At 45.9% G+C, this 10784-nt stretch overlaps 1 protein-coding gene across 4 annotated transcripts in view; it reads right to left on the reverse strand.

Moving 5' to 3' along the window:
- The window catches only part of SGMS1 (sphingomyelin synthase 1), a 280001-nt gene extending 276357 nt beyond the window's left edge, over positions 1–3644 (reverse strand). For all 4 annotated transcript variants that reach the window (XM_012723896.1, XM_012723895.1, XM_012723894.1 and 1 more), the window contains exon 1: positions 3467–3644. The gene's annotated coding sequence lies outside the window, so the exon portion shown is untranslated. The remainder of the gene's footprint in view (positions 1–3466) is intronic.
- Positions 3645–10784: the final 7140 nt, after the last annotated feature.

Consider the following 10784-nt stretch of genomic DNA (forward strand, 5'->3'; position numbering starts at 1 on the left):
TAAATAAATATTTTTTAAAAAAAGAAAAAAAGAAAGAAATCTGGTCCTCTGGTGATAAAGTAGTTTAACAAAATGACAAACTTTAAAACCAGACCTCTACAAACATCGTGTAGAAGACATTACATAACCATTTATATTTTTGTTCAATCCTCGTAAACTTTATTTTTTATTTAATATATTCATTATATCATCCTTCATTTTTGTCCAATGTATGGTGTCCATGAACTCCCCACCACCAATTCACCCATGCACCATCACCGTGGTCCCTTGTGTTCTTCCCATCCCTGTCCTGGTCTTTCTCCCTCCTCATTTATATTCTTAATTAAGTCTTAAACAGAAAGACCAAAATCTCTAAGACGAGGCATACCAAAAGTTCTCCAGAAGAGACTGCTGTGGCAATTTGACAGTATTTAATAAAAACAGGTGTATTTGTTTTCTCTTACCCAGTCATTCTGTTCCTGGGCATATACCTGTATAGCAGAGTTAGCCAACATCCCCATGCATGTGTATCTCCAAAATGGACATGTGAAAACCCAAACTGATGGATGTTTTATGGTTCTGGTTCTGGAGGACTAGGTTAGGTCCCAGGCAAAGAAAAAGGCATCAATAATATACCATGACCCCACAAGAGCATAGGCCACAGCTTTCAGCAAGGGTCACTGAAAAGTTTACCATACAAAGTGAGAGGAAAATGTATGGGACAATCTGAGGAAAAAGTCATCACTGATTGAATTTGTATGAAAAAGTGCAACAGATCCTCTGATGGCACCATTAAGCAAATCCATGAGGAAAGTCTGTCTATAGGGCAACAAGAAATAGTTACTGTGAAAGTAGGAACAGAAACAGCAAAGGTAAAATACAGAAAGTTAGCTGAACACTCCTCCACCCCTCCAAAAAAAAAAATGAAGAGATTATCATCATTATATTATATAAAATATAAAAATTTTATAACCAAAACGTTTGTCTTCTCTAAAGCAGCACTTTTCATTGGATGTAAAGAGTTAGGAATTCCAGATTTCCCTGAAATATTTTATATAAAGTTCTGTAAACACAGCAGACTTGCTATGCAGCCAGAACATCTTTTAGCTTAAAAATAATGTATGATAGCTGTTTGTAGAGGACCTTTAAATTTTCATGAGATACATTAGCACAGCATATGTTTTTCCAATGGAAGTGCATTATATGCCACAAGTAGAAAATTAAGGCACTAACCAAAGGGGAAAGGACAAAAAGGGTTGAATTTTGAAGCTAAAACTGAAAGACTATAATCAACACAGGCAAATCTGACTTCTGAAAATGTGATACTTTATTCTGCAATTTTGAAGAGAGACTCTACATTTACATGAGTGAGGAGGTAGGTACACAGCAATTCTGACAAGCTTGTACTACAAAAAAAATTTTCAGCTGAAAAAACTTTTATTAAGTATCTACAATTTAGGCACTGTGCAAGATTGTTAGGGTTCCTCCAATGAATAAAACGTTGCCTTAATTACTCTATCCTTTTAATGTCAGTATGACCCACTCGTTGAATTTTTTTTAAAAAGATGATTCTAGATATTTGAATAACTATCAGCACTGAAGAGTTGTAGAAATAGTTTACTTTAATAAAAATATAAATATCTAGTCTTTGCTAAGAAGAAATAAAAAAAAAAACTAATCTCCACGTACACCTTATCATCTTTTGCTACAGAATAACTAACTTCTTAAACTGTGCATGGTAGCAGCTGCTACCTCCTGCAAGTAAGCAGGTCACAGAGCTAAAGAACTCAAAAATATGATGCAGAAAGAAACCCAAAATAACAGGACCTCCACACTTAACAGAGAGCAGGACAAAGAGTGAGTTGCTACAGGGAGAAGGCAGCTCTTGGAGGTTCCCCCAAAGCTGGCACCTCCAATAGCAGGCACAAGCACTTGCTTGCTGGCAGCTAGCTGGTTTGGCCAAAGCATGGCTTCAGAGTTGGAAGGCTGCCACCTGCTGAATCACCAAACATCCCTGGGCTTCCCTTGAAGCACTGACCAGACAGGGGCCCATCCCCCAGCTGGCTTCTCCTGTGGACAGCTCACACACAGGGACCAATGAAATGCGCAGCAGCTGCCAACTCTCTTGGGTCTGGGCAGCCTGAGGCAATTCCCTTGTGTTGCTACATCACAAGTCCCACTCCTCTCTTTCCACCCACTCAGAACCCCCAGTGCTAGAAAGCACGGGGAGTTCACCACACACCATAGACAAGCACTTAACTTCCAAATCCAGACAGCCAACCATTAACGCTCTCATATCTGAAAACAAAATAACAGCTTTAAAGGTCCAGGAAGGTAAATGTCAAAGGAGGTAAAAGTCCGGAGGCCTCATAACATAAAAAGGAAACTTCCCTTTCAGAAAACAGCCATCACTCATGGTTTCATAAGAGTACGGCACGTTAAGTATGTTTTGTCTGAAGGTGAAAAGAAACATCTGAGAAGCAACGGCATGGATTCTCTTCACTGCCACCAGCCAAGGCAATCCTCAATCCAGTTGTGACTTCTGACTCCCAAGAGGGAAAAAAGTGTTAAGCAGAACGCACCAGGCTGAATCCGTTAGCTGGACCAGGGCACCCTACCTGGGCCACCAATAGCAGCAGGCCCGAATATGGATGGAGACAGTGGGAGAGACAGACCGTTGCTGCTGTCACTGCTCTGCCCTTGACAAGCCGCCTCGGAACCAAGGCGACCCTCTAACTCAGGGGGAGAGCTGCACCCCGGAGCGTCTACCCACTTCCTGGCTGTTCCGAGGGTTCCTCCAGGCCTTGCCCCTAAACGCTCTCATCAAGTCGGGTGGCCGCGGGGAGTCCCAGAGCCGCCCCCGAAACCTGGAGGCTGTTAAGCAGCCTAAGGAGAGGACCATGCTGCTCCACGAAGAGGGGTCCCACCTGTTATGTTGTGTGGGAGCATCCAGAGGCCACGGCAGGGGAGATCGAGAAACCCTGAACGCCTGGCCAGCTGCGATCTGGCTCCGAGGTACCAACTGTCACGCCGCCACCCCGGCCGTGGGGGTGGGGCCGTGATGTGGGGTCAGCCCCTGCGGGTATCCAGATCGCAACCCGGCCACCGCCCGAGGCTCCTTATCCCCCGGTTCTACCCCAATCCGACACCAGGCAGCCTACCAACCCGTACGCAGCACCTCCGTAAAGGTACCCGCTTGACGCCCCCGCCTTCCTCCCCGCCCCAACTTGACTCGGGAGCTCAGCGGGCAACCCGACCCCTCCAAGCCCAGAGGCCGGTCGCCCGACGGCCCTACGCGCCCACCCCCCGGAGCGGCCGCGCTGGAGGAGTGCCCGCCAGGTACGCGCGCGGCTCCGCGCGGGCTGCGCTCACGCCCCCTCGCCCCAGGGCTGCCCGCACGCCGATCCCAGGTGTCAGGCCAGACCTAGGAGGAGGGTGTCGAATCGGCCCCCGGAGACGCGCTTTCTTCCCCCGCCCCACTACTCACTTGGACCGGAGTCGCGGCAGCGGCCAGCATTCCGCTCGCCGAGCCCCCCACCGCGGAATGAAATCGGGGGCAGGGCAGCGTCGGAGCTCCGCACCCAGACTGCGCTCTCTCGGCTGCTCGCCGGACGCAAAGGGTGAACAGCTTTCCGTGGCCGGCCGTTCCCGCTCCCGTCCGGCCCGCCGCCGCCCGGGCCGCTGCCTTGCTGATGCGAAAGCTTCCGACTTAGCACAGCGAGCCTCCCCGGCTGCGGAGCATGCCCAGTCCGCGGCCCGAGCCGGCCCGGCTTCCCGCACGACGCGAATCCGCTCCTCCGGGTGTTCGCGGCGGCCGGGAGGGCGGGGTCCGCGAGGGGCTCATCCCGGCACTCAGCGGGACCGGAGCCTGTCGGCGCACTCCAGGGCCACCAGGGTTGGGTCCCCTTATTTTTACTCTCATGCCGTGGAAAGATCGGGGCTGCGGAGGTCAGCGACAAGAAAAGCTCCAACTTGCGCATTTTTAGGGGGTCTTTCAGTGAAGCCGAAGGACCCACGTTTTCCGATCTAGACTGCTATATGACTTGGGGCAGAACTGAAAACTTGGAAAGCTGCAACTAATCAGAACAGGAAACGCGACCTGTGCGTTCTGGAGACCTGGGTTGGAAAACTGAGTTAGTTGCCCGAAGATAACTCATTCTGACTGAGCTAAAAAGCGGCTACACTTGTGATCAACTCCTGGCTGTTCTCTAAAACAAGGCGAACCTCAGACACGTCTGCCATTTTCAAACCTCTGTGCACGGACTACAACCCCCAAAACAATAAAGCCGCCCGCGGTGGACCCCCAGCCCCAGCCCTACGGGGCAGCGAAGGCCTGAACAGCTCTAATCAGTGCCAGCAACTCCGCACCGCCCCCCACCCCCGGCCCGACTCCACCTCCAACCCCGCTCTTGAAGTTGCGGGGAAAACCCGGAGAGCGGATTTGCTGGGTTGGAGTACCGCGCATGCCCAGAAGCTCGACCTGGTGCAGGTCGCCCGAAGGAAGGTTTTCCGTGGCTCCCAGAGCCGGACTCCAGCCCCCGGGTTGGGGGCGGGCCGCAGGGAAAGCTGACCTCCAGTCGTGGCACCCTCTCTCCCCGACTGGCATCCGCGCGGTGAAGAGGCACCCGGGACTGCGCCTGCTGTGGGGGTCGGGGACTCACTAGTGTGGGAGGGCGCTCGGCTATATCTCCTGGCACGTGACTGGCCGCAGCGCACCGGGCAGCCATCTTCCGCTCGGCCATCCAGCCGCGGGCGATCGGAACTGACCAGAGCGCGGGAGGAGTGGTGGCATCTTCCCCGCCACGCCCTCCTGCGGACTCCAGTCTCTGCCCCGCAACTGCTGCCACCCCGCCCAGGGGCGCCAGAATCACTGCACTCACCCCTTGGCTTGTCTACTGGATTCCGGCAGGTGGCTTCTGGTTTCGAAATTGGAGAAAGGTCTGCGTTTGGAAAGCAGCAGCACAGTAGCTCCAGCTACGGGTCCTCATCTATTCCCTGCAAACGAGGTGTGATGTATTGGCAGAAGCATCTAGCTGATGGTGTGATGAACGGAAGGCCTTCCTTCTTCCATGCAATGCAATACTCCCACAGCCCATAATTGTGGGCAGCAAATGATGATGTTAGTCATTCAGCCATTTGGGGTCCTTGTGGTCTTAGAACCAATAGCGTCACCATCACTTAAGAATCTGATAGAAACACAAAATTCCAAACCACAGAATGAGAAACGAGAGGTGAGGTCCCGCGAGCTCATCACCAAGTCCACCAGGTGATTCTAGTGGACAAGTTTTGTTTTACCGCGGCCCATTTTATAGATGAAACATTGTAACATTGCAAAGTATATCCCAAATCACAGTGGGTGGCCAGGAATTCAAAGGGGACACTGTGCACCCATGCTATCCCATTTTCAATCAAGCGCTCCAGTCAGGCTTTTCTGGCTTCTTGACCAGGCACTCTATACTGCTCTCTGGGGGATTATGAAAATGCTTTTGTCTAATTCAGCTTTAACAAGTGAAATTGAGTTTGACTGCCTGTGTTGAGTGTATTAAGTGCAAGGTTCTGTAAATCACAGTATCCTCTGAGAATTTTTGTTAATTCTCACCTAGAAGTAGAAGGGAAAGCTTGCTTTCTGATGATGTAAATTTCTTCAGATTAAGCAAGAGCCAAAAAACTGCTGGCTGGTTTCAGTGGAATGCTGTTTATGTAGACAGTCATTCACGCTTTCCTGAAAACAAGGTCAAAATAAGCATTTGATGTAGACTTGTGTCAATAAAGAGTTTATAATTTACTTTGAAATTCCCCTCCCCCCCCAAAAAGGTAAAGCTGAACTAAAATTTGCAAAATAGTAACTTGAATGAAGTCACTTTTCTAGGGTGCCCATTGTAACTTTTTCCCTTAATTTTCTACATGTTTGGATTTTTCGGTAACAAAAAAAAAGATTTTCTTAATTGTTTTCCATAAGTATTTTAAGACTATAATGCATGGGGGGAAATCCGTTTCCACTTTATTACAAGTTCATAGAATAATTCAGCGTGAAGGAACTGTGTGTAAACAGACGATCTAAAAAATTGCAACTTAGTAAAAGTAAATTCTGGGTGAAGTGAATATAAGAATCTCCAGAGAATTGGCTGCCCTTGAAATTAAATTTAGTTATTGTCCTGCAGTCATTATTGTTGATCCAAAAAAAGTTTAAATAATTGTCACTCTTAATTCCACCCAACTTTTAAAAATTTTTCCTGTACCTTTTTTGATCTAAGTGTTAATTACCATCTATTGCTTGATTATAAAATTTTAGGGTTCTCGAGTACGTAGAATATCATAAATTCTATTGTTGTCAAGACAACTGTGGAAAAATTAATCATCTCCATGTCTCAATCTGTCATTAAAATATGATTTCAAAGGGCTCTCCCTGGTGGCGCAACAGGTTAAAGCACCACATTATGAAGCTCTCCGAAGTCACTGCAGCAGGAGTTGGATCCCCAGCCAGGGAGCTGACCCGCATGGCACGGCAGACCTCTCCTGATCTGTCCGCTCTCCCCTCAGCAGTGTACTTTGTCAGTTTGCCTGTTCTGCTCCCCACTCTGTCTCTGGTGAATCCTCGCACCCACCACACTTCGGGCCTGTACCCCAATTCTGTAAGCATAAATAAATATTTTTTAAATATATATTTTAAATAACACTAAAAGCATGTACTGGTGCAAGTAGTGGCCAAAACAGCTATTCTAAAGTAGGTGATTTAGGTTCAGATGAATGACTCTTCTACCTTTAGAAGGTAACCTACCTGATTGTGGTAGATGGATCTAATTGTTCTATAAGCAGAAGACATCTCCCATGAAACTATAATCAAAGTCAAGTAGCACTCATGAAGCAAAGAGGCTTACATGTGGCCATGGCAATTTGTCCCCTAAAAAAATCTGGACCCACAAAACCTGAGTAACAGGAACAAGATCTCATGAGCCCCCTGGATGATCCTTGAAATTCACCTGACTAGTCCACAACCCAGTTTCCAAAGCAAGGCTAACCAGAAAATCAAGCTGTACATAGTTGGCTGATTCCAAAGTCTTTGAGTGGAAACATTCAACAATCTGTTCATTCCTACACCAGAAACTAAGATTCCTGACTTCAGTGACTATTAGGGTTCTCCTGGTGATAAACAAAAAAATCCTAAAATTTACCTGGAGATTACAGGGTAAATCAAGGACAAGTGTGCTGGGACAGAAATTAGAACCTATCCTCTGTACTTTGGTTTTTTCTTTCCTTAAAATCTCACATTTTCTGGACTCTCCCTGGTGACGCAACCGATTGAAGCTCAGCATTATGAAGCTCGCCGCTGCTCCTTAAGCAGGATCCCTGGCCAGGGAGGTGACCCACATGGTGCAACAGTCCCCTCCTGACTCACCCCTGCTCTCCTCAACAGTGTACTTCCTCAGTCTACCTGTTCTGCTCCCCATTCTGTCTCTGGTGAATCCTCACATAGCCCCTGCACCTCTGGCCTGTACCTCAGTTCATATGCATAAATAAATACATTTTTTAAAAATAAATCTCACATTTTCTGCCTTCAGTTTAGAGGGGGAAATGACCACATAGTGTTAAGGGGAAGGATATCCTAAAGGAACTCTACAGAGTTTTGTGGACTCCACCTCCTACTCCAGCTTTCTGAACTCACCCCACTACTCCAGTGATTGGAAACTACAACTCCCAGCAGTGCAAGGGAGGAAACTGCAAGGACCCAAGGATGGAGACATCCTCCCCCTTAACAATTTGTCCCTTTTTACTTTTCTATTGTTGCATTTTTTTAGATTTATTTATGCATACAGTATTGAGGTACAAGCCAGAGGTGCAGGTGTGGCGCGAGGAGTCACCAGAGACAAAGTGGGGAGCAGAACAGGCAGGTCGACGAAGTACACTGCTGAGGGAAGCAGTGGGCAGAACAGGAGAGGTCTGCAGCGCCATGTGGGTCACCTCTGGGCTGGGACTTGAACTCATGCTGAAGTGACTGTGGCTAGCTTGCAGTCATTGTGCCACCAGGGAGGGCCCTCTGTTGCTACATTTTTGTTTAAAATGCATAAGCCACTAGCAGTAGAACTGTCCTTGCTATGTTGTCCTTCTCTAATTGGCGATAATTCCTCACAATCTGTTGTGTACATTTAAAAAGGACTTTGAATTCAGGCATTTATGGCTGGGCACTAACCAGAGTCTGATGAATCCATGCCATCAGCAGAAGGCAGCACTGGCTGTCAGACACAGCACCATTGTCAAGACTTGCAATTTGCTCCCAGCTCTTCAAATAGTCAAATATGTAACTCCAGGCAAGGTTTAAGAATCACCTCTAAACATGGGAATAATAAAACTTACCCTCTCTTTGCTTCCATAGGTATCATGGAAATTAATTGGGTATTTTAGTAAGAATATATGTCTATAAAATGTTTTATAGTTAGTTAGAGTTAAGCATCATGAAAATATGAGGCATTGTTAAGGCATTATGAATGTTTATTATTGTGTTTAGCAAGCAGCTTCTGTCTAAGTACCCGGATTATAGCAACAGCTGTAGTACACAAAGTAATGAATACTTGTTGAGTTAGTATTTCCTCCAACTGCTATTGCAAATAGGTCTGGATGCTCAAGACTTTTTGGAGAGTTGGGACAAAAATTATGTCTCCTACACTGAGAGTTTTACATGGAGTGATCACTGGGATCTCATAGAATTTGCTTGAACTCTTCAAAATCTTCAAATCTGAGATACAAACCCTTTGTAAGCTCACAGGCAGGAAAGAAAGGAACTGAAGCTCAGGTGTGTATTACTTTGCTGAGCTCATCTTCCCAATGACCGGGGAAGTTATTAGAAATGCATATCTCTAGGCCATACCCAAGCCTACTGAGTTAGAAGTTCTGGGGGTATGTCTTGGTAATCAGCATCTTTAGAGCCCTGTTCATGGCTGTGGCTACAGAGGTGAAACACCTAGAGATTTTTGGTAAATACTGACATATGGGTACCATACACTAGAGATTCTGATTTAAATGCTATGATTAAGTGACAACTCTGGCATGAAGATTTTTAAAATCTTCCCAGTGTGCACCACTGCTCTACAGAATTCATTCTCAATTGCCAAAGGGCATTTTTGCAACTGTAATGCTTTCTATTCCTGGCCCAGATAAACCCTCTACAAAAAATTAAACAGACCTTACATGTTGCAATTTGAATCACACCATAAGGCCAAGCAATATAGATATGTGGTCTCTTTAAATCCCTTGATCTACTCTATAAGGTTCTTCTATAGTCAATATGATAATAATAAAAAGAGAGAAAAGTAATTTCCTGATCCCCATATCCTGCCCAAATATTCATTAACTTTTTAGGGATAAATCTTTTTATGTTTACACTAGGGATCATCTTAGATCTCTACAGGATTTTGGTAATAATTAGAAGAGACCATGTAGGTAAAGAGGGCAGGAGATTGATAATACGTAATTATAACCAGATTGGAGGAGACTTTATGGGAGTGGGTAATTTAAAAGGACAAAACTCAAAAAAAAGGACAAAACTCAGTAAATTTATAAATTTCAATGTGTATTTCTACAGTAGCTACTGAAATTATTTTCTCCCTTTTTTATTTCCTCACTGAGTGTGTACACCACAACCCCCATCATTTTTCTTATTTTCATTGCATACCTTGGTGACCCATTATGTTTTTCGCAACTTCAATGATCCTGAAATAGTAATTTCATTTTTTAAATAAAGATTTATTTATTTATGTATATATAGAACTAGGGTACAGGCCAGAGGCAGAGGTGGTGAGAGGATTCACCAGAGGCAGAACAGGGAGCAGTACAGACAGATCAATGAAGTACACTTCTGAGGGGTGCAGCAGGTGATCAGGAGTGGTCTGCTGCACCATGTGGGCCACCTCCCTGGCCAAGGATGGAATTTGTGCTGAAGCACTGCTGTGAGCTTCACAGTGCTACACATTAACCCATTGCACTACCAGGGATAGCCCTGAAAATAGTAATTTTAAAGACGATGATAGAAGTTCCACACTGCTCTGTTTAACTGGGTTTATCACAAGGTTAATAGGACAGGTTTTTTTTGTTTTTTAACATGATGGTCTGGTAAGTCAATCTTTTTTTTTTTTTTTTTTTAAAGTATAGAAGACCTAGGTGTAGGCCCGAGGTGGGGCGGGGGGGGAGGAGGGCAGGGGGTGAGAGAATGCACCAGAGACAGAGTGGGGAGCAGGAAAGAGGTGTCTATGTAAATACACTGCTGAGGGGAGCAGCAGATGAGAGAGGAGAGATCTGCTTTGCCATACGGGTCACCGCTCTGACCAGGGATCAAACTTGTGCTACAGTGGCTGCTGATAGCCTCATAGTGACTTAACCCCTTGTGCCACCAGGGAAGCCCCTCTTATATTGCCTCTTAACATAAAAGCTTGAGGCATGTGAACACACTCAAATTACCTATTGCAATATCGAATGGTGCTTGCCCCTCAAAGTATTGTTGAGACTTAAGAGTAGAAACACTCATCCAATGACTTTGGAAGGTTAAGCATATTGGATATTGAGAGCTGGGAAAAGACATCAAGAACTTCCCAGGAAGTTCTCTTTTTTTACTTATGACAATCTCAAACTGACTGGCATAAATCAAGAAGCCCGGGTAGGCAACTCACATGTACCCTAGCTAATGTCTATTGGGTTAGTCCTCAGAGACAACTGCAAGACTGAAGTAGGAATACATCAAAAAACAGAATGGAACAGGACCAGAAGTTCTGGACTATGGAATCTGAAATTGAGGTCATGTTCAAGCCCTGACACAG

This window comes from Condylura cristata, unplaced genomic scaffold (genome assembly GCF_000260355.1).
Source record: "Condylura cristata isolate star-nosed mole 26May11 unplaced genomic scaffold, ConCri1.0 scaffold00011, whole genome shotgun sequence".
In the NCBI taxonomy this organism is placed as follows: domain Eukaryota; kingdom Metazoa; phylum Chordata; class Mammalia; order Eulipotyphla; family Talpidae; genus Condylura; species Condylura cristata.